We start from the raw sequence: 20,700 nt of genomic DNA, 5'->3' as shown, positions 1-20,700 counted from the left end.
CAAAAATGTTTTCTATCAACCTCCACGTGAAAAGACCACAGCTTTAATGATTTTACAATCCTTAAGCTTAATCACTGGTCAGTACAGATTTCCATATCAAGATCAAGTCATGAACTGTTCACAATAGCTATTCTATACTAAGATGCTAAACGTTTTCTTTCCAGTATGTCTTCCTATGAGGGAAATAAAATAGCGGGAAGTTTTCCTCTTTGCCTGTGAGGGGATTTATGAAAAGCCTTCTAATCTACAAGTGTTCTTCTGTGAAACTAAAATACATTATGAAGTCAAACAGGTAAATTAACAACAAAACCAAACTGATCTCAACAGTCTTGTTTCCAAAGTAAAATCTATTAAGAACAAGTAATATGTAAGCACAAGAAATTACAAGAAATGAGGATCACAGTTAGTTACAGATGCAAAGTAGTATCTAGCATCCCAAGCTTTTGGACATAATAATTAAAATCAAATTAATAAGTTAGTTCAAATATTATGTACAATTTTGATAAGCTGGTCACATGTTATTTGAATACACACCATATGTGGTAAACCTAAAAGTATATTACCTTTTCTCCTGCTTTAATATTTGTAGATACATGCCAATATGGGAAAAAATGTATTTCCATTCATGTACTAATAACAGAGAATAACAGAATTTCTACTGTGTATATTTCACACTGTTAAAAAAAAAGTTGGCCGGGCGCAGTGGCTCATGCCTGTAATCCCAGCACTTTGGGAGGCTGAAGCGGGCAGATCATAAGGTCAGGAGTTAGAGACCAGCCTGGCCAACACAGTGAAACACTGTCTCTACTAAAAATACAAAAATTAGCAGGGCATGGTGGCGCACACCTGTAGACCTGGCTACTCAGGAGGCTGAGGCAGGAGAATCCCTTGAACCCAGGAGGCAGAGGTTGTAGTGAGCCAAGATTGTGCCACTGCACTCCAGCCTGGGCAACAGAGTGAGAGTCCATCTCAATAAATACATAAATAAATAAATAAATGGCCAGGCGCGGTGGCGCATGCCTGTAATCCTAGCATTTTGGGAGGCTAAGGCAGGCGGATCACAAGATCAAGAGATCAAGACCATCCTGGCCAACATGGTAAAACCCCGTCTGTACTAAAAATACAAAAATTAGCTGGGTGTGGTGGTGTGCACCTGTAGTTCCAGCTACTCGTGAGGCTGAGCAGGAGAATAGCTTGAACCTGGAAGGTGGAGGTTGCGGTGAGCCACACCACTGCACTCCAGCCTGGTGACAGAGTGAGACTCTGTCTCAAAAAAAAAAAAAAAAAAAATTAGGGTATATTTTCCTTTAAGAAAGAAAAAAAATAAATTGCCAGAAGTTTAATTTATAAAAGTTTAATATCGACTTATTTATAAAAATGAAAAAAAGTTTTAAAACAGATCCCATACAATTATCCTGTGGTCTCCCTACTGATCAGGAACTACAGAAGACACTTAAGGAAGGGATGCTGGGTCAAAAACAAAGCCTAACCCGTGGGATGTATATTGCTCTAAAAATCTGATTTGCAGGAAAACTAGTTGCTTGTCCTAGGTTTAAGCTAATTACAAAATCCGTTTTCTTAGTGGTCCAGATATTTTGCCAATTTTTCCATCTCAACAGAACTTCTGTTGATTTCCACATTCGTTACAGTCAACAAACGTTGTCATTGGTTCACGAGCACTGCAGGCTTGTACCTGTGTGGAAGTGCAATTCTTCTTTTTACATTTGCCACATGTGAGCGAATCAGGCTGGGTTCCACCTGTCTTGGCCATCTGATGCTCTCTGATGGCTTCTTTCGTCAAGTTTTTGTGCATCTATTTGAGCTCATCATTAGCCATTTCTTCTGCTGTCATTCTAGCAAGTAAGTCAGGAGGAATATTCCCACACGGTGCATTTTTCCTTAAATCTGGATTCTTTGCATCTGTAAGATTTGATATCTTACTTTGGACTTTATTTTTGTACTTCATGCCTGTATTCCCTCTTTCTGGATCTATAGCTTCCTCAATTCGAGATCCCAATTCTTCCTGATCAGCTCCCATTTCAATGCAGTCATCTCCTGTTCGAAGAGCTGCAGCAAGCATCTCCCTGTACTTCATCCGCACAGAATCAGAAGCGCTTCGTGCCAAGGAACAGATGAAACAAATATCTCAAGCATTTGTCTTATCCTTTCTGCCGCTTACATTGCCGCTGGAGCTACTTTCTTTTGCTATTCTGCGATGTCATTGCAGGTTCTATTTGCTTTTCGTTAGGGTCTTTCTCACTTGATGGCTCATCTGGTAACTTTTTCCAGGATTTGACGAGAGACTTTGCTAAAGATGTAACTTCTTCATCTGCACTCTGCTTGAGACTAACATTAAGTAACATTCCAGTTCCTGTGGACCGCAGTAATTCCAGAATATTCTGAAGCTCTGTTAACAAACCCAGTGCTCCGGCCGTGTTCTTCTCCTGCACCATCTTGTCCATCTTCTTGGCACTGCGGGCCACCTCATCTTCCGTGGCTCCGGCAGGTCTCCCCTGTGCCTAGCCCGCTGGCAAGGGGAAGTGGGCAAAGCTGGAGCAGAGGAGAGGGCGCGAAGCAGCCCCGTCGAGGCAAGACCCACCACCGCAGGTCAGGCCTAGGCCTCCTCCTAGACCAATCCCGCCGCGGCTCTTTCTTCCCAGGCAGCGCCATCCCAGCTCCGCACCTTTCCAGCTTCATTCAAGTATGACTGACAAATAAAAACTGTATATATTTAGGATATGCAACATGATTTTTTGTTTTGTTGTGTTTTATACAAATAAGAAAACTGCAGTTCAGAGAAATATTGCATTTTGAATGCCTAACTTTTCTGTCAATACTTTCAACATTGCTTTTCTTTACTTTTGATTGACAAATCATAAACATTTATGGGGTACAATGTGATGTGTGTATATATAGGATGATTAAATCAAGCTAATTAACCTATCCATCACCTCACTTCTTTTGCTTACCACAGAACCATCAAGTCCAAATCTCTTTTTTTTTTTTTTTGAGACAGGGTCTCGCTCTGCTGCCCAGGCTGGAGTGCAGGGACACAATCTCGGCTCACTGCAGCCCTGACCTCCCAGGCTCAAGTGATCCTCCCACCTCAGCCTCTTGAGTAACTAGGATGACAGGCTCGTACCACAACATCCAGCTAATTTTATGTTTTATTATTTTTGTGTGTGTATGTGGAGATAGGGATCCCCTATGTTGCCCAGGCTGGTCTCAAACTCTTGGGCTTTAGTGATCCACCCACCTTGGTCTCCCAAAGTGCTAGGATTACAGGGGTGAGCCACCATGCCTGGCCTCTTCTTTTTTAATGCAGGCATTTCTTGCTATAAATTTCCCTCTTAGAACTGCTTTTGCTGCATCCCATAAGTTTTGGTATGTTTTGTTTCCATTTTTCTTTGTCTCAAAATGTTTCATTTTCCCCTTTGATTTCTCCTTTTACCCATTGATTGCTTAGAAGCATGTTTGATTTCCATGTATCTGTGAACTTTCCCGTTTTTCTCCCGTTATTAATTTCTAGTTTCATAACATTGTGGTCCAAAAAGATACTTGATATGATCTATATCTTCTCAAATTTATTAAGATTTGATTTGTGGCCCAACATTTGCTCTGTCCTGGACAGTGTTCAATGTGTGCTTGAGAAGATGTGCATTCTGTTGTTGTTGGGTGGAATGTTCTTTTTATGTCTGTTAAGTCCATTTGGTCTAAAGTTTAATTCAAGTCTAATGTTTTCTTTCTTACTGTTTTCCTGTCTGAATGTTCTATCTATTGTTGAAAGTGGAGTATTAAAGTCTCTTTCTATCATTGTATTGCTGTCTATTCCTCCCTTTAGATCTGTGAATATTTGCCTTATATATTTAAGTGTACCCGATGTTGGGTGCATATTATTTGCAACTGTTCTGTCCTCTTTATGAATTGACTCCTCTATCATTATATAATAACCATCTTTGTCTTGTTAGTTTTTGACTTAAAGCCTATTTTGTCTAGTATAACTACCCCTGTGCTCTTTGCTTTCCATTTGCATGGAATATCTTTTCTCATCCCTTCACTTTCAGTCTGTGTGTAGCTTTAAAGGTGAAGTCAGTCTCTTGTAGCAACATATAGTTGGGTCTTGTTTTTTCTTTTCTCTTTTTTTTTTTTTTTTTTTGAGACTCAGTCTCACTCTGTCTCCCAGACTAGAGTGCAGTGGCACAATCTTGACTCACTGCAACTCTGCCTCCCAGGTTCAAGCAATTCTCCTGCCTCAGCCTCCCTAGTAGCTGCAAGCACAAGGCATTCACCACCACACCTGGCTAATTTTTGTATTTTTAGTAGAGACGGGGTTTTGCCATGTTGGCCAGGCTGGTCTTGAACTCCCAGCCTCAAGCAATCCACCCACATCTGCCTCCCAAAGTGCTGGGATTACAGGTGTGAACCACTGGGCCTGGCCTTGTTTTTGTATTTTTTAAATCCATAAAGCCACCCTGTGTCTTTTGATCAGCAAATTTAGTTCATTTACATTTAAAGTAATTATTGATAGAGAAGGATTGATTATTGTCATTTTGTTCATTGTTTTCTGGTTGTTTGCAGCTCTTTCACTATTTTTTTCCTCTCTTGCTGTCTTTATTTGTGATTTGAGGATTTTCAGTAGTGGTATGCTTTGATTCCTTTCTCTTCATCTTAGTGTATCTGCTAAGTTTTTGCTTCCTGATTGCTATGAGGCATATTAAAACATCTTATAGTTATAATAGTCCATTTTAAGCTGATAACAACTTAACTTTGATCCTGTATAAAAGCTCTGCACACACACATACACATTCTGTTTTTGATATCACACTTTACATCTTTTATGTTGTGTATCACTTAATGAGTTATTGTAAAGTTACTCTTAATACTTTTGACTATATATGTACCTTTACCAGTGAATTTTATACTTTCATATGTTTTCATATGATTAATTAGCAGCCTTTCATTTTCAGTTTGAAGAACTCCTTTTAGTATTTCTTGTAAGGCAAGTTTAGTGGTAATGGACTCCCTCCCTCTGTTTGTGTGAAGAAGTCTTTATCCCTCCCTTATTTATGAAAGAGAGTTTTGCCAAATAATGTATTATTATTTTGGTTTTTTAATAGGATCATACTATAAACATTGTTCTGAAGTTTGTTTTTTTGTACTTACAGTTATCCTGCACACCTTTTCATTACACACAGATACAACTATACACACAGATACAACTCATTCTGCTTAACCATCACATGTAACCATAATTTAAAATCTCATTATTGATAAACTTATAGATTCTTTTCAGTTTTTTATATTATAAACTATGCTGCAGAAAAATCTTTGAATATGTGAATATAATATCCATGCTTGTGTGACTACTTTTGTAGACTATAAGTGGATTTATTGAGGCAAACAGTATGTACTTTTTTACAAAGCATAAATATTCCCAATTTTTTGGTCAACAAAATTACATCAACTTACCAGTAAATGAGGGGACCCACTTCTCCACACTCACACCAACCCTAAATACTATTTAATCTATTTAATTTTATAAAACTTAGAGGTTAAAAATAAGAAGTTATCTTACTTTAATTTGCATCTTTTGGATTTGAGAGAAGCTGAGCATCTTCTCCTGGAATCTTCTCTACTTTTGTTCTCACTGTGAGAAAAATAGTGGCCATAAGGTGGAATCCCTGGAGGAAGTATGGCTTCCCCTCCTAACACCCTGACTTCATCAAAGTTTCATCACATCGGAGGAGGAGCAATGAGATATCAGTGTCATCTAAGACAGAGGTGGAAAATTGAAGTGCTGGAGGGCCCTATAGGAAAATACAAATGTTCAAGCAAACCTGTAGATAGCATAGAGGACTTTGGCAACTGGAGGGAGCATGTCTTATCAAAAGGAATTCACAGCTGGGTGTGGTGGCTCACGTCTGTAATCTCAGCACTTTGGGAAGCTGAGGTGGGCAAATTGCTTGAGCCCAGGAGTTCCAGACCAGCCTGGGCAACATGGCAAACCTCACTTCTACAAAAATATAAAAATTAGCCAAGCGTGGTAGCACACACCTGTAGTCCCAGCTCCTCAGGAGGCTGAGGTAGAAGGATCGCTGGAGCCCAGGAGGTCAAGGCTACAGTGAACTGAGATCATGCCATTGCACTCCATCCTGGGTGACAGAGTAAGACCCTGTCTCAAAAAATAATAAAAAAAAGAATTCATGTTTTAAAAATTGTTCATGGTTGGGCACGGTGGCTCATGCCTGTAATCCCAGCACTTTGGGAGGCTTAGGCAGGTGGACCATGAGGTCAGGAGATCGATACCAGCCTGACCAACATGGTGAAATCCCGTCTCTATTAAAAATATAAAAATTAGCTGAGTGTGGTGGCGCGCACACGTAATCCCAGAGACTCAGGAGGCTGAGGCAGGAGAATCACTTAAACCCGGGAGGCGGAGGTTGCAGAGAGCTGAGATCATGCCACTGCACTCCAGCCTGGGTGACAGAATGAGACTCCGTCTCAAAAAAAAAAAAATTGTTCATGATTGTGTAGACTCTCACAGGTCAGTGGGTCAGATCTGCCCAACTTGCACCAATTTGCAAAATGTACTGGATTTTGGATTCTGTAGCAAAGGAAAAAAATTCTGTTTAAAATTCTAATTTTCAATTAAAATTTTTGACTTTTAATTTTTAGAAAACATGTGAAATACATTTTCTTCATTACCTAAAAAGGGATACCAAGTAAGAACAAGCATGAATTTGTCCAGAAGCAAGTATTAGGAGTGTGCTAATTTTTATATTAACAGATACCTATACTGAAACATATACATTCTGAGAATTCTTAAACCTTTCATTAGGTTGAACCATGTAAAATTGCACTTTTGGAGGTCGAAAATTTTCAAATTTTTGGTTAACCAAAAACTTACCTTTTTTTTTGAGACGGAGCCTCGCTCTGTCACCCAGGCTAGAGTGCAGTGGTGTGATCTCGGCTCACTGCAAGTTCCACCTCCCGGGTTCACGCCATTCTCCTGCCTTAGCCTCCCGACTAGCTGGGACTACAAGTGCCTACCACCACACCCGGCTAACTTTTTGTATTTTTAGTAGAGGCGGGGTTTCACCGTGTTAGCCAGGTTGGTCTCGATCCCCTGACCTCGTGATCCGCCCACCTCGGCCTCCCAAAGTGCTGGGATTACAGGCATGAGCCACTGCACCAGACCTCCATAGCCTGTTTATTTTAAGATGTCCATACCTTTCCACAGGAAGGTGGGAACAATACCATTGAAGTGTTAAGACTCACATGAATTCGTTTATTTGTTTTATGATCTGATTCAGGCTCTTGCTCCATCTGTTTGTTCAGCTAATTGCCAATCAGTGTGGGAGTTTGGGTAGCAGTTTTGGTAGAAGCCTAAATCAAAGCAAACAGCTGTATCTCTTACATGAAACGTCTGCCTACAAGGTTGATTTAAAAAAAAAAAAAAACAAGTTCTACTCTTCAGAGAAGGCTTTTCAGCTGTGAATAGAAATAACTAGGCCCTGGCAGGCAAAATGTTCCATGTTGCTCTGAGGTATGAAACATTACCTGTTTGGTGAAGCCACATTACATAACTGCTGAACCTGGGACTCTCCAACCAAATGATTCATCAGTTTTATGGGGCCAAGTGATTAATCAGTCAACATCATTATTTTGTCACCACCAATTAGCATTTGCAGGGTACCCACACAGAGATGACACTGGATTTGATGCTTGACAGAACACAAGGAAGACAAAGAGTACAGCTGATAAAGTAAACTGTTGGAACTATACATTTGAATATGAAACATAGCACAGGCATACCTGTAAATCCATGCCTGCCTGAGCCACACGTGGTGGAACAAACTCACGGAAACTCACCATGGAGCTTCACAATGGTTCTTTGTGTTGCAACAGAGGACGAAGCAGGTGCTCTTCCACAAGGAAGATGTGAGAAGGGCTCCAGGTCCCCTTGGGAATCCCAGAATCAGACCCTAAAACTTTGGAAGGGCCTTTGTTGAACACTGAGTCAAACTCCCCAGAATCCTTTTACAGAACCCCTGTCCAGCAAGTGACCAGTGAGTCTCTAAAGACTTTGAGAATTTGCAGATTCTAGCGAAGACTTCATAGGTTCAGAGATGGGAATTTTGGAGCATTCTAGAAAGAAATTCTGGAATACAAACAAATTTGGAATTATCATAGGAAGGCTATTATGCAATTATTTTCCAGTTAATAGCTCTTAATAAGAGATCTAAGGTGGCCATTGGAGTTGAACCAAGACAATCTTCTTCCATTGTTGCCATTCTAATTTCAGAGTTCCTTGCTGTTTTATTCCTCCTCAATTCCATTTTGCACTAGTTAGAGATAGAATAGAAAGAAAAACTGAGCCACAAATTCCATTTTTCCCTGCTTAAAGGGTAAACTTCTGCCTGAGAAGCACACTCAAGTTTTCCAGAAGATTCCAACAGGGGAGTCTCAGTTTATAAGCCGGTTGTGTGTCTTTGGTGTGTGGTCAGTCAGCTATGTGGAAAACAAGATGTATTTTCCCCCAAAGACTGTGCACTTAGTGGTTGGGTACTGAGGCTTGTACATGACAACCTGCTTAACTGGGCACGCACCTGAAGGGTGGTGCCCCGTCAATGACATACAATGCAGCCTAGCCCTTGTGGGCTACAGTATTTCCCTAGGTAGCCAGGCACACACCTGTCCCAGTGCAGTAGGATCAAGGCCTCCCTCCCTCCCTGCTGCCCAGTGCAGGGCATTGAGAGATGGTGAGCTCTTCTCAGCACCATGTCCTAACAGTGCAGGCTGGGAAAGAAGAGAAATGAGATTGGGGGGTTCAGTTAGCCTCTGGTGGTGAGCGAGGCTGGAGTAATCTTCTTGTCTGTCCAAGTAGGTTTTCCATTCCTCCAGCCTAACAGATTTGTCTAGCATTCTTTCTTTGCTAAGGATTTGAAAGTAGCCTTCGTGGAGAATGCCCAGCCCTGTGAGGTTTTCTGAATGTTTATAGCCAGTAAGGAAGCAGAATGTAATGAGATGGAGAGCCTCTCCTGCCCATTTGGTGATGTGGGGTTTCTGGTCCCAGGACCAGGTGCACAGACTCAGGGACAATGACAAAGGCCAGAGTCTACAACTCTGCAGCTGGGGAAGCCACCCAAAGATGGGGGCCAAGGAGCAGGGGTGGAAGCTGGTGCTCTGTCCTCTCCTTTCGCCTCCAAGGATCCAGCCCCTGTACAGCCTGGGCACTGGTGAGAATCAGGCCAGTGTGGGTGCACCAGGGTGTGCTCCTCTGTGGCAACCTGGGCGGTGGAAGGGAGCAAGCACCTCCAGGGTGGTAGAGAATGAAGAACGGTGTCTCCAGCCATTGGTGGCTCCAAATGGGGAATTTGGTGGGACAAGATGCACTCAAGAAGCTTTAAGAAAAATAAAATCAACTTTCATATTATTCATTGCCTTTCAAAAAATATGCTTCTATACATCTCTGATGAAAAAAATCAATGACCCAATAAAAAATGGGCAAAGGATATAAACTGTCTATTTTAGAAGATATACAAATAGCCAGTGTGAAATTAGAACAAAACGCACTAATGATCAAACATGAATCTCAGAAGCATTGTGCTAAGTGAAGGAAGCCAGACACAGAAACATACACACATCTATTCTATGAGATTCTAATAAAGGCAAAGCCATAGGGACAGAGCTGATCAGTGTCTGGCAGGGTCCAGGCTTCTGTTCTTCTTCATATTCTAAATAATTATTGTGATGGTGGTGGTGGTGACACAATTGTATGCATTTTGTACGTATGTATTCAAAACTCATCAACATGTATACTTAAATTTGGTGAATTTCATTGTACATAAACTATACCTCAATAAAGCTGATAATTAAAAAAAGATTTTAAAGCCTATTCATGGATATTAAGCAAACACATAGTTTAACCTTGTTAGCTCTAAAAAAAAAGTCCTTTTTAGGTCTAAAAAAAGACCGAACTCCTACCTGTTATATTTTATAAGAAAATGGAGTTCCAAAGAGATTATTATTATTATATTAAATATCACAAAGCCTGCTAGAGGTCAAGCCACATTCCAGCACTCAGACCTGTGTTTTTTCAGTCTTGTCTTGTCTTTCTCTTTCTTTTCCTCTCTTTCTCTTTCTTTCTTTCTTTTTCTTTCTTTCCTATTCTTTCTCTTTCTCTCTCCTTCTTTCCCTTCTTTCTTTCTTTCCCCTTTCCTTCCTTCCTCCCTTCCTCCCTTCCTTCCTCCCTCCCTCTCTCTCTTTCTCGCTCTCTCTTTCTCTCTTTCTTTCTGTCTCCCTCTCTTTCTCTTTCTCTCTTTCTTTCTTTCTTTCTTTCTTTCTTTCCTTCTTTCTTTCTTTCTCATTCATTTGTTCCCTTCCTTTCTTTCTTTCCAGAGAACCTGGACCATGACGCAGGGCCTGATGCCAGCTTCACTCTGGATCTGCAGAGTCCTTCCTGCAGTGACCACCACGACTCGTTCTTCAGATGAGACTCACCCAGGTGCAGTGTGCAACAAGAGATCTTTTCAGTCTTTCTCTTTTATCATCCTCCCTAGCACATTGAAACTATAAACTGTGTTCTCACACAATCCAGAGGCACTGTAAAATACCTTGCAGATATATAGTACTTTAGTTTCTAACACATGCCCATTGTGCTCAAAGAGGCAGAGCCAGTGGGAGATACACATGACAAGATTTATTGCAGGGAATTGGTTTATGTAATTGTGGGGCCTGGCCAGGCAAGTTCAAAATCTGTAGGGTGGGCTCTCACGAAAACCATGCTAGGACTGTCCAGTACAGCCAAGCCCATGAGTGGAATTTCTTCTTCCCCAGGGAAGCATCAGCTTTGCTCTTAAAATATTTCAACTGATTGGATCAGGCCCACTCAGATTATCTGGGATGATCTCCTTTATTTAAACCTAACTAATATGGACTTTCTTCATATCCACAAAATCCATGCATACCACCTAGATTCGTGTTTGACTGAATAACTGGGAACTGTAACCCACCCAAATTAACAAGCAAAACTGATCATCACGCCTATGTAGTAGAGAAGGAAGATATTGCCATTTACTTTTTTCTACTGGGGAACTAGAAGCAGAGAGAACTGAAATTATTTGCCTAAGGACACACAGCTAACTCACTTTTTGTTTTTCAGTTGGAGAATGGATTAGCAATTCCTACTTGGTGTGATGTTGTGAGGAGTTAATTAAATCCATTCCAGTTGTGTATGTACAGACCCTCAATTTTGTATAAAAAACATCAGCCAGGTGCAGTGGCTCATCCCTGTAATCCCAGCACTTTGGAAGACCGACATGGGCAGATCACCTGAGGTCAAGGGTTCGAGACCAGCCTGACCAACATGGTGAAACTTCGTCTCTACTAAAAATACAAAAAAAAAAATTAGCTGTGTGTGATGGCACATGCCTGTAGTCCCAGCTACTTGGGGAGGCTGAGGCAGAAAAATCACTTGAACCCGGGAGGCGGAGATTGCAGTGCACTCCAGCCTAGGCGACAGAGGGAGACTCCATCTCAAAAAAAAAAAAAAAAAAATCCAGCTATTAGGTCATGTTCTACCTATAAAGTGAGCTGATTTATAAGATGTGAGGGTTATAGACATTCTCTTTAACTACAGAGGGAGTACACATTAAAATAACTTTTTTCAGCAAGTAGTTCCATTTCCAGAGATTAGTTTTATTTCTATTTTTATTTATTTACTTTTTTTAGATGGAGTTTTGCTCTTGTTGCCCAGGCTGGAGTGCAATGGTGCATTCTCAACTCACTGCAACCCCCACCTCCCGGGTTCAAGTGATTCTCCTGCCTCAGTCTCCCGAGTAACTGGGATTACAGGCATGCCCCACCACGCCCGGCTAATTTTCGTATTTTCAGTAGAGACGGGGTTTCACCATGTTGGCCAGGCTGGTCTCAAGCTCCTGACCTCAGGTGATCTGCCTGCCTTGGCCTCCCAAAGTGTTGGAATTACAGGCGTGAGCCACCATGCCCGGCCCAGATATCAGTTTTATAACAATATTTTTAAACATCTATAAAAACACATGCACAAAGATATTCATTGCAGTGTTGTTTGTAAGTGAAAAAAATTTAAATGTCCATCAACAGGAGAAAAAGAGATTGTTAAATGAATTATGATGTGGTCTAACAGTAGAATGCTCTATATATATCGACAAAGAAAGGTGTCCATGGTATATTAGATCTAAAATAAAAGATCTCAATAGAAGATCTGTTAAGTCTATTAGATCTAAATAGAAGAGTGTGTGTTATTTGATGCCCTTTATGATGTTAGACATTTTTCTGCTGCCTTTGGTGGTGGGCAGCAGATGGGTCCTTTCTCATCATTAAAATGGATGCTTTGTCCCTGAGGAGGAACTCTAAGTTGGTAGGGGTGTTTGAGTTGAAACTTCCAAGGCTGCAGGCCTCCAATAGCTGCCCCATCCACACCATGACCTGTTCTACCTGAGTGGGAACCTCAGCCATTATTTGGAAATCACCAACAGGAGTCGCTGTGCAGGATCCTGGGGTTCCACGGTGCAGTGACGCAACTCCTTGAAAATGGAGACCAGACACCAGGTCACAATAGGGTAAGCTAGAGCAGAGCTACCTGACAAATGGTTAGGGCTGAAAACCTGAATTGGCAAGGCACATTCCATTCATGATGAAAGGTGCCAGGATGGCCAAGCACAGTGGCTCATGCTTGTAATCCCAGCACTTTGGGAGGCCAAGGTGAGCGGATCACTTGAGGTCAGGAGTTCAAGACCAGCCTGGCCAACATGGTAAAACCCCATCTCTACTAAAAGTACAAACATTAGCCAGGTGTGGTGGTGCACGCCTGTAGTCCCAGCTACTCAGGAGGCGGAGACAGAAGAATCGCTTGAACCTGGGAGGCGGAGGTTGCAGTGAGCCAAGATTGTGCCGCTGCACTCCAGCCTGGGCGACAGGGCAAGATTCCATCTCAAGAAAAAAAAAAAAAGGCACCAGTAGCCTTGGTCAGAATGTCTTCTGAGACAATGGGTAGCATGATGTACTTTTACATAACATCATTCAGGACTTCTCTTTTTCTTGATGGGATCTGGAGAAGAGTAAGTGGCCATACTTTCTGAGATTCCCTGTATCAAGGGAATGAGATGGCTTCATGGACACCTCAAGACTTTCTACCTCACACCTACTCCCTTTTCCATAGTGGAATTGGGAGCATATTTGACAATTCTATTATCCATAGAGGACTTCAGATTCATTTAAAGGTCCATGTGGAATCCTTGGAGCAGAGAGAAGACTTCTGTGGACCAAATGTGCAGGGATTTTACCCCACCAGCAAGGAAGCAATCATTGCTGCAGTGGACACCAGCTGGGTGTCTTCCAATTCAATTGCAGTATTATCTACCTGGAGATAGCCTCAAATCCCACGGGTCGAAGGCTCAGTCCCACAAGACTGTCCCCATTTCAGACACCAGTCACAAGTCTAGTCCTCCAGAACTTCTGAACAACTGCCTTCAAGATGGGGCTCCCACGACCCTCTTTTTGGATTTGGTTAATTTGCTACAGCAGCTCATAGAACTCAAGGAAACACCTATTTACAATTGCCCATTTATTTAAAAGGATATTACAATGGACGCAGGTGAAGAAATGCATAGGGCACGGTATGGGGTAAGGAGTGTGGCGCTTCCACACCCTTCCTGGGTGTGCCACCTCTTCGAGCCCTGTCCTTTTGGGTTTTTATGGAAGTTTTATTAAGTAGGCATGATTGATTAAACTATTGGCCACTGGTGTTCAGCTTAGACTTAAACTTTTCTCCCCTCTCCAGGCATGGCTCAAAGTCCAAATCCTAACCCTGCCTTGGCCTTTCTGGTGACCAGCCCCCATCCTGAAGCTACCTAGTGGCTACCAGCCACCAGTCTACTTATTTGCATACAAAAACCCATTATTTTGGTGTTTCTAAGGATTTTAGGAGTTGTAAGTCAGGAATTGGGTTGAAGACCAATCACAGTCCACCCCTGGTCTTTGAACCAGGGTCTCTTACAACCAAAGGACATGCAACTCAAAAGATACTGCTACATTAGTGGAATCCAGTTCAGTCACTAATAATTAGTCCAGTCCATCAGACTGTATGAATGTCTGCCAGGGCAAGGCCATTCAGGTTTGCAGGCTTCCAGTCCATCTTGCCGGGTTCCAAAAGCGAGTGGTCTCGGCACACACATCTTTCATCCTTTCAGGCATCTGGGATCATTGAGCTAAGAGACAGTACCGTCTCTTGCTCTGAGCTTCTTTCAAGGTGTTCATGTAACATTGGACTTCCCTCAATTTATAACCCATTTATTCATTTCTTTACACTCAGCTACCATTCCTTTCTCTCCATTAATATCCAAACTTTTCCACCTTTGGAAGGGAAATTAAAATCGCCACTGTCTGTACTCCCCTCACTCTGGGAGACCGAAGCAGGCAGATCTCTTGAGCCCAGGAGTTTGAGACCAGCCTGGGCAACATAGAGAGACCTCATCTCTTCAAAACATACAAAAATTATCCAGGCATGGTGGCATGCAGCTGTGATCCCAGCTATTAGGGAGGCTGAAGTGAGAGGATCACTTGTTCCCAAGAGGTCAATACTGCAGTGAGCCATGACAGCGTGTGTGACAGAGCGAGACCCTGTCTCAAAAAAAATTATATAAAATTTTATATAAAAAATTTATATAAAGGCCAGGCACAGTGGCTCACGCCTGTAATCCTAGCACTTTGGGAAGCCAAGGCGGGCTGCTCACTTGAGGTCAGGAGTTCAAGACCAGCCTGGCCAACATGGTGAAACCCTGTCTCTACTAAAAATACAAAAATTAGTCAGGCATGGTGGCACACGCCTGTAATCCCAGCTACTTGGGAAGCTGAGGCAGGAGAATCACTTGAACCTGGGAGACGGAGGTTGCAGTGAGCCGAGATTGGGCCTCTGAACTCCAGCCTAGGCGACAGAGCAAGACTCTGTCTAAAAAAAAAAAAAAAAAAAAAAAAAATTATATAAAGGCCAGGCACAGAGGCTCACACCTGTAATGCCAGCACTTTGGGAGGCTGAGGTGGGCAGATCACTTGAGGTCAGGAGTTCGAGACCAGCCTAGCCAACATGATGAAACCCCATCTCTACTAAAAATACAAAAATTAACCAGGCGTGGTGGCCCAGCTACTTGGAAGGCTGAGGCAGGAGAATTGCTTGAACCCGGGAAGTGGAGGTTGCAGTGAGCCAAGATCACACCACTGCACTCTAGCCTGGGTGAAAGAGCAAAACTCTGTCTCAAAAAATAAAAAATTATATAAAAAATTGTGTATTATGTTTTTGAGACAGGGGTCTCTGTCACACAGGCATATTTATATATATATATATATATATCTCACCACAGTGGTGGTCTAGATTGCAGGCAGCAATATTAGCCTAGCGAGTGCTTCCCCCAGTCCACTCCCACTCCCACTCAGATGAGGTAAGGTTACATAGGTATAAACTAATGAACCCAAATTTTGTACAACCCACTTCTATCAGGCCCTTAGAAATGCCAGCATAAAGTTGAGAAACACAGCTACAGTTTGTTGCTTTGGAGTCATCCCTGCTTCCTGCACTTGTACTTGTAGCCCTCATCCTAGGACCACTGCATCAGATAGGGGAAAAAGAAACCTGAGGTGATGTGGAGAAAAAGGAAAAAATCATAGTCATTATACTAGTGTACTCTTCCTTTGTCAAGAATTGCAGTCATACCAGCATCCTCCCTGCCCCTCCTTTCCCAGGTCCACTAGAAAAATAGAGGAAAACTGAATGGGGACCCTTCTTTAGCCCCACTCCTGGTACATATAAGCGCACACTTGTGAAGGCAGGTCAGCCAACCCTTCATGGTCTTATCTCCCCCTGGTTCAGATAACCAAGGCCCACTCCACTTCCCTCTCAAACTATAACTCTGAGGGGGACCTCTCCTTCCCACTGTCAGACAGCACGGGCTGTACCGTGTGTTCCTTCCTCTGGAGAAATGATGGTAGGATTCCACATCTGTGTAGTATCTCCTGCTCTGGAGATCACCCTGAGTCCTTACATCTCCCACCAGGTAAGCCAAGCCCAGTCCCGAGCCAGTGTCCATTCCCGTCAGAATCCGTGTGTTGCCCCCAGGGCCACCCCATCAGTCTCACTTGCCAGCTGTGTTCAGGGCCTTCCCGCAAGGGAGCCTATCCCGGAGCCATCGGCAGTGTCTGTCTGTCTTGCGGGCAGACAGAACAGTTCTTACTGGCATTTTGTGCCTGAGAGGGTGCAAGAGGAACGTGTCTAGACTCAGCCCATCTCTGCACTGCTGTAGTTCCCAAAGCCACTCATTTCACGGACCCAGGTGGCCACCCTAAGTGAGAACAGCAAACAGGGATATCTGCCAATTCCAGGCAACTTTCCAACCTGGAAGGGAGATTTTCTGATGGGCATTCGATGTATTACTTTCATGCACCCTTCAGATTTCCACAGGGCCAGGCCCCATACGGGCATCCCTTTAATAGACCAGGTTTCCATTGCCCCTCTGCCTGACCATGTCGCCAGGCCATTGGCCACTGCCCATGAGTCAGTGAAAACCAGACACAGAGGCTTCGCCACTGCTCAGTCACTGCTAGGAAAGAAGCATGCAGGTCGGCCACCGAGCTGATTTGCTTTTGACTTCCTTGATCAGAGTGGCAGCTTACAAACTGAATGTTGTCCCCTTGCCTGGAACTGCCGTCCACAAACCAAGCAGTTGTTTATCACTCAGTTAAGAGGTATTTGTAGGGCAAGTGGAAATCGGTACCAGCAGCTCTTCAGATGGTTTCAAAGTCAATCCTGGAGGAAAAGAGGCTACCTGCTTGTGGGGATGGTGCGTGCCTCCCTGCATTTCCCCCAGTAGCATGTCCCTGTATCAACTATTTTCTTTCTTTTTTTTTTTTTTTTTACACCAAGTCTTACTCTGTCACCAGGATGGAGTGCAGTGGCGCAATCTCAGCTCACTGCAACCTTCACCTCCCGGGTTCAAGCAATTCTCCTGCCTCAGCCTCCCAAGTAGCTGGGACTACAGGCGCATGCCAGCTAATTTTTGTATTTTTAGTAGAGACAGGGTTTCACCATGTTGGCCAGGATGGTCTCCATCTCTTGTCCTCGTGATCCGCCTGTCTCAGCCTCCCAAAGTACTAGGATTACAGGCGTGAGCCACCATGCTGGGCCAACCATTTTCTTTTCATGATGATGGAGCTCTTCTGGGTACTGGGTACTCAAGTGGAGAATCTGTCTCTCCAGGCACTCCAGCTTCTGCTGTCTTCTGTGTGGGCTCGGGTAATCTTACCGGTTCCCCTTTAGCATGTCCAATTAATATTGTTTTTAGGATGGTTCACATGCCTTCTGTTTTCCAGAAATAAGTAGGGAGAATATTCCCCACTCACATACAATGTCTGTTCCTATAAAACATTTAAGTAAAGGAAACACAACTACTTTACATGAAGGCGGTGTAAACATTCCAACTTTCTTAATCTTATCAATGCTTACATTTTTATGTTCTAGTCCCAGGAACTTCGCTCTCCATCCCCAGACCACTTTCACCCTCTCTTATATAAAAGGCTTTTGGTCTCCAGCAAGGGTCTGGCCAAGTGACTCTGGTCTCTGCTTACCTTGATTAGCCAGTCTATTGCCCCAGGCAATTCCAGGTGGGATTTCTCATAGTAATCTTTTTGCCTTTTAAAATTCCTCCAAACTGGGGAAAATACGGAAAACTGGTTTGCGATCCTTTAATATTGGGGAATGGGGGCCGGACTCCCTTTGGTCCATCCAACCTTTGATAGTATTGTATTAAGACTTTTCTTTCAACTCCATCAAGTTATTTATTCATTCCATTTTTAAATAACCGTCTAAAGATTTCCACCCTGCTGGGATGAGTCCCATGACTCTCTCCTTTCCTTTTCCCCTGTGTTTCACCTTTATCAGTTTTTAAAAACATTCACCTTATTTCTTAATAACATTTAAAAATGTTTTTATTTTTTAAATTTAAACATTTCCACTTCCTGGGATGAACCTCTGACTCTCCCTTTTGCCTTTCCCCGTTCTCTTGTTAATTACCCTAATGTTTTATTAGCATCTGTAAGCCCCATGAGGGAAAGCTGTAAATTACATAAGGCTTCTCTGACCATAGCTGGATTTTACAGCAATAAAGTTACACGAGGTGCCCATGCAGAAGGGGTCCCCTTAACCACAGCATTTACCATGACCTGGGTAACAGGCACATTCAGCAGGTGAATATTCATTCATCAGAAAACCAGTCCCACATGGCTTACATATGAAGGATATCAATTGCTTCATCTGGGTTGCTCCACTTGGCATTTACAGGGGGAGAGGGACAGTTTCCCTTCTCAGGGTAAACAGACCTTACAGTGGCTTTTTTCCAATCCACCAGGTTGGCTGTTCCCTCAGAAATAACCTCCTCTGTGTCTGCATCATACATAGCCATCTGTGATGTTCAATAGTGAACTGTGGGTCCCTCATCGACCCAAACATGCTCTTGCACCCTGTAGCATACAAAACCAAAGACTCTGCTCCTAAGTCAGTTACTTCAGAATCCGCTTTAGTAAACGCTAATGATACTGGTCTCCAAAATGAACAATTCCTTCCACCATACCCTCTGGTTTCAACAGTTACTTGGTTTTGTCCTCCCCCGACACTGACTACTTTCTTGGTAATCATGGGTCTCAGAGGTATTTCTGTTGTCCCTGCATAATTTTCTCCTTTGTGCGTAGCTTTGAGGCTAGTGGCCAAAGCTCAGACTCACTGAAATCTGAGCTTGGTCTAGCATCAAGCTCTGACCCAGCACTCTCTTTTATTTTCATTTCAGCTGTCAGAAAAAGAAAAATATGAAAAAAAATTTTTTGAGACAGGATCTCACTCTGCTGTCCAGGCTAGAGTGCAGTGGCACTATCATGGCTCACTGCAGCCTCAGCCTCCAAGGCCTCCACCTCAGCCTCTCGAGTAGCTGGGACCATAGGTGCATGCTGCCACACCTGGCTATTTTTTTTTTTAAACAGCTTTTATAGAGACAGGGTTTCGCTACATTGCCCAGGCTGGTCTCAAACTCCTGGGCTCAAGCAATTCTCCCACCTCAGCCTTCCAAAGTGCTGGGATTATAGATGTGAGCCACTGCAGCCAGCCCAGAAAAAAATGTTTAGGCGATTCAAGATGGCTGCAGGTTGGACATACAGGCAATAGATACTAGACCTGTAAGCTAAAGCTCAACCCTCCCCTGCAAGGCTGGAGTCTCAAATATTTCACTGGCAGGTACTGATGACAACAATGCCTATCAGATGAAGCCCAAAGGCAGGATAGAATCAATCACCCCTCTCCAGACCCTAAGATGCCTGCATACTTCCTAAGCCTTTCAACCCATAAACATTAACTGCTCATTTGCTTTATCTTAGGTACAAAGCAACTGAGCACCAGTCAGAATTGGAACAATGTCACCTTTGCTTTACTCTTCCCGTCTTCTATACAAAAGAACACGTAAATAGAATTGGAACAATGTCACCTTTGCCCCCTCCTCCCATTCCCAACATGTAAATAGTGCACGGGACACATTCTCAGTTTGCACTGAGTTTCTGTTTCTTGGCTATTAGTCCTCAAACTTGGCTCAGGATAAAAGTAAGTTTCTTTAAGTTTATAGTGCCTGTTATTTCAACTTTTGGTCTGCATAGCTATTACAGATAACAATAACCAAGGGATTGAATATTTTGCTTTTTACTTATCAGTTTGCATTTTCTTATGCATCCAGGGAACCAACCCCCAGAGAGTTGGATCCATCTCTAAATTCCACCGGTGGCCAAATGTGGTGGCTCATGCCTGTAATCCCAGCACTTTGGGAGGCCAAAGCAAGAGAACTGTTTGAAGCCAAGAAGTCAGCTGCCGTCAACCACAATGGCACCACTGCACTCCAGCCTGGGCGACAGAGCCAGAGATCTTGTCTTTAAAAAAAAAAAAAAAAATTCTGGTTGACAGAGCAGGAGCACCATCATCTCAGACAAACACTGCCTCTTTAAGTTCCAGCTCCCTTTCTAGCCTCATGCATTTCAAGAAAATCACTTCTAACAACAAGCAGCCAGAAAAAGCAGACAATGAAACACAGATAAGACAGCTCTGGCACAGAGCGGGGAGTGGGGGAAGTCTCTTGGGTAACTGCCAAACTTCACCTTCATACAATGGGCCCCAGTAAAACAGTGGGTCTTAATAAGCACATTCCTTTCCCTGCAGGGGCACTAAGATAGGAAAGCTAAAAGCAGACTCGGGGGATACGCCTGCAGCTGCAGGAAGATGTATGGGAACAGACACACAACTCTCCCTCCCAGATAAGCACAACAAAGAGATACAGAAGCAGTCCAAGCCTCTGATAAACTCTCCCATCTTGAATCCTTAAAAACTCTTAGTCTGTAAGAGAGTAGGGGCCAGGCACGGTGGCTCACGCCTGTAATCCCAGCACTTTGGGAGGCCAAGGCAGGTGGATCACCTGAGGTCAGGAGTTCGAGACCAGCCTGGCCAATGTGGTGAAACCCCATCTCTACTAAAAATACAAAAATTAGCCAGGTGTGATGGTGGGTGCCTGTAATCCCAGTTAATTGGGAGGCTGAGGCAGGGAGAATCCCTTGAACCTGGGAGGCAAAAGTTGCAGTGAGCCGAGA

The 20,700-nt window shown here is 43.2% G+C and overlaps 1 long non-coding RNA gene and 1 pseudogene across 2 annotated transcripts in view; one reads left to right on the top strand and one right to left on the bottom strand.

Moving 5' to 3' along the window:
• LOC109028236 (uncharacterized) overlaps positions 1 to 19,573 on the top strand; it is a 39,620-nt gene extending 20,047 nt beyond the window's left edge. Inside the window, exons 3-4 of one of the 2 annotated variants that reach the window (XR_010130295.1) lie at positions 10,402 to 10,507; positions 19,450 to 19,573. This is a non-coding gene — a long non-coding RNA (uncharacterized lncRNA). Of the gene's footprint in view, positions 1 to 10,401; positions 12,193 to 19,449 lie in introns of those variants that run through there. The other variant, XR_010130294.1, reaches the window with a different exon arrangement.
• On the bottom strand, positions 1,518 to 7,827 carry LOC101146550 (transcription elongation factor A protein 1-like; annotated as a pseudogene).
• Positions 19,574 to 20,700: the final 1,127 nt, after the last annotated feature.

This window comes from Gorilla gorilla, chromosome 13, assembly GCF_029281585.2.
Source record: "Gorilla gorilla gorilla isolate KB3781 chromosome 13, NHGRI_mGorGor1-v2.1_pri, whole genome shotgun sequence".
Lineage (NCBI taxonomy): Eukaryota > Metazoa > Chordata > Mammalia > Primates > Hominidae > Gorilla > Gorilla gorilla.
This window is presented reverse-complemented; position numbering and strand designations above follow the sequence as displayed.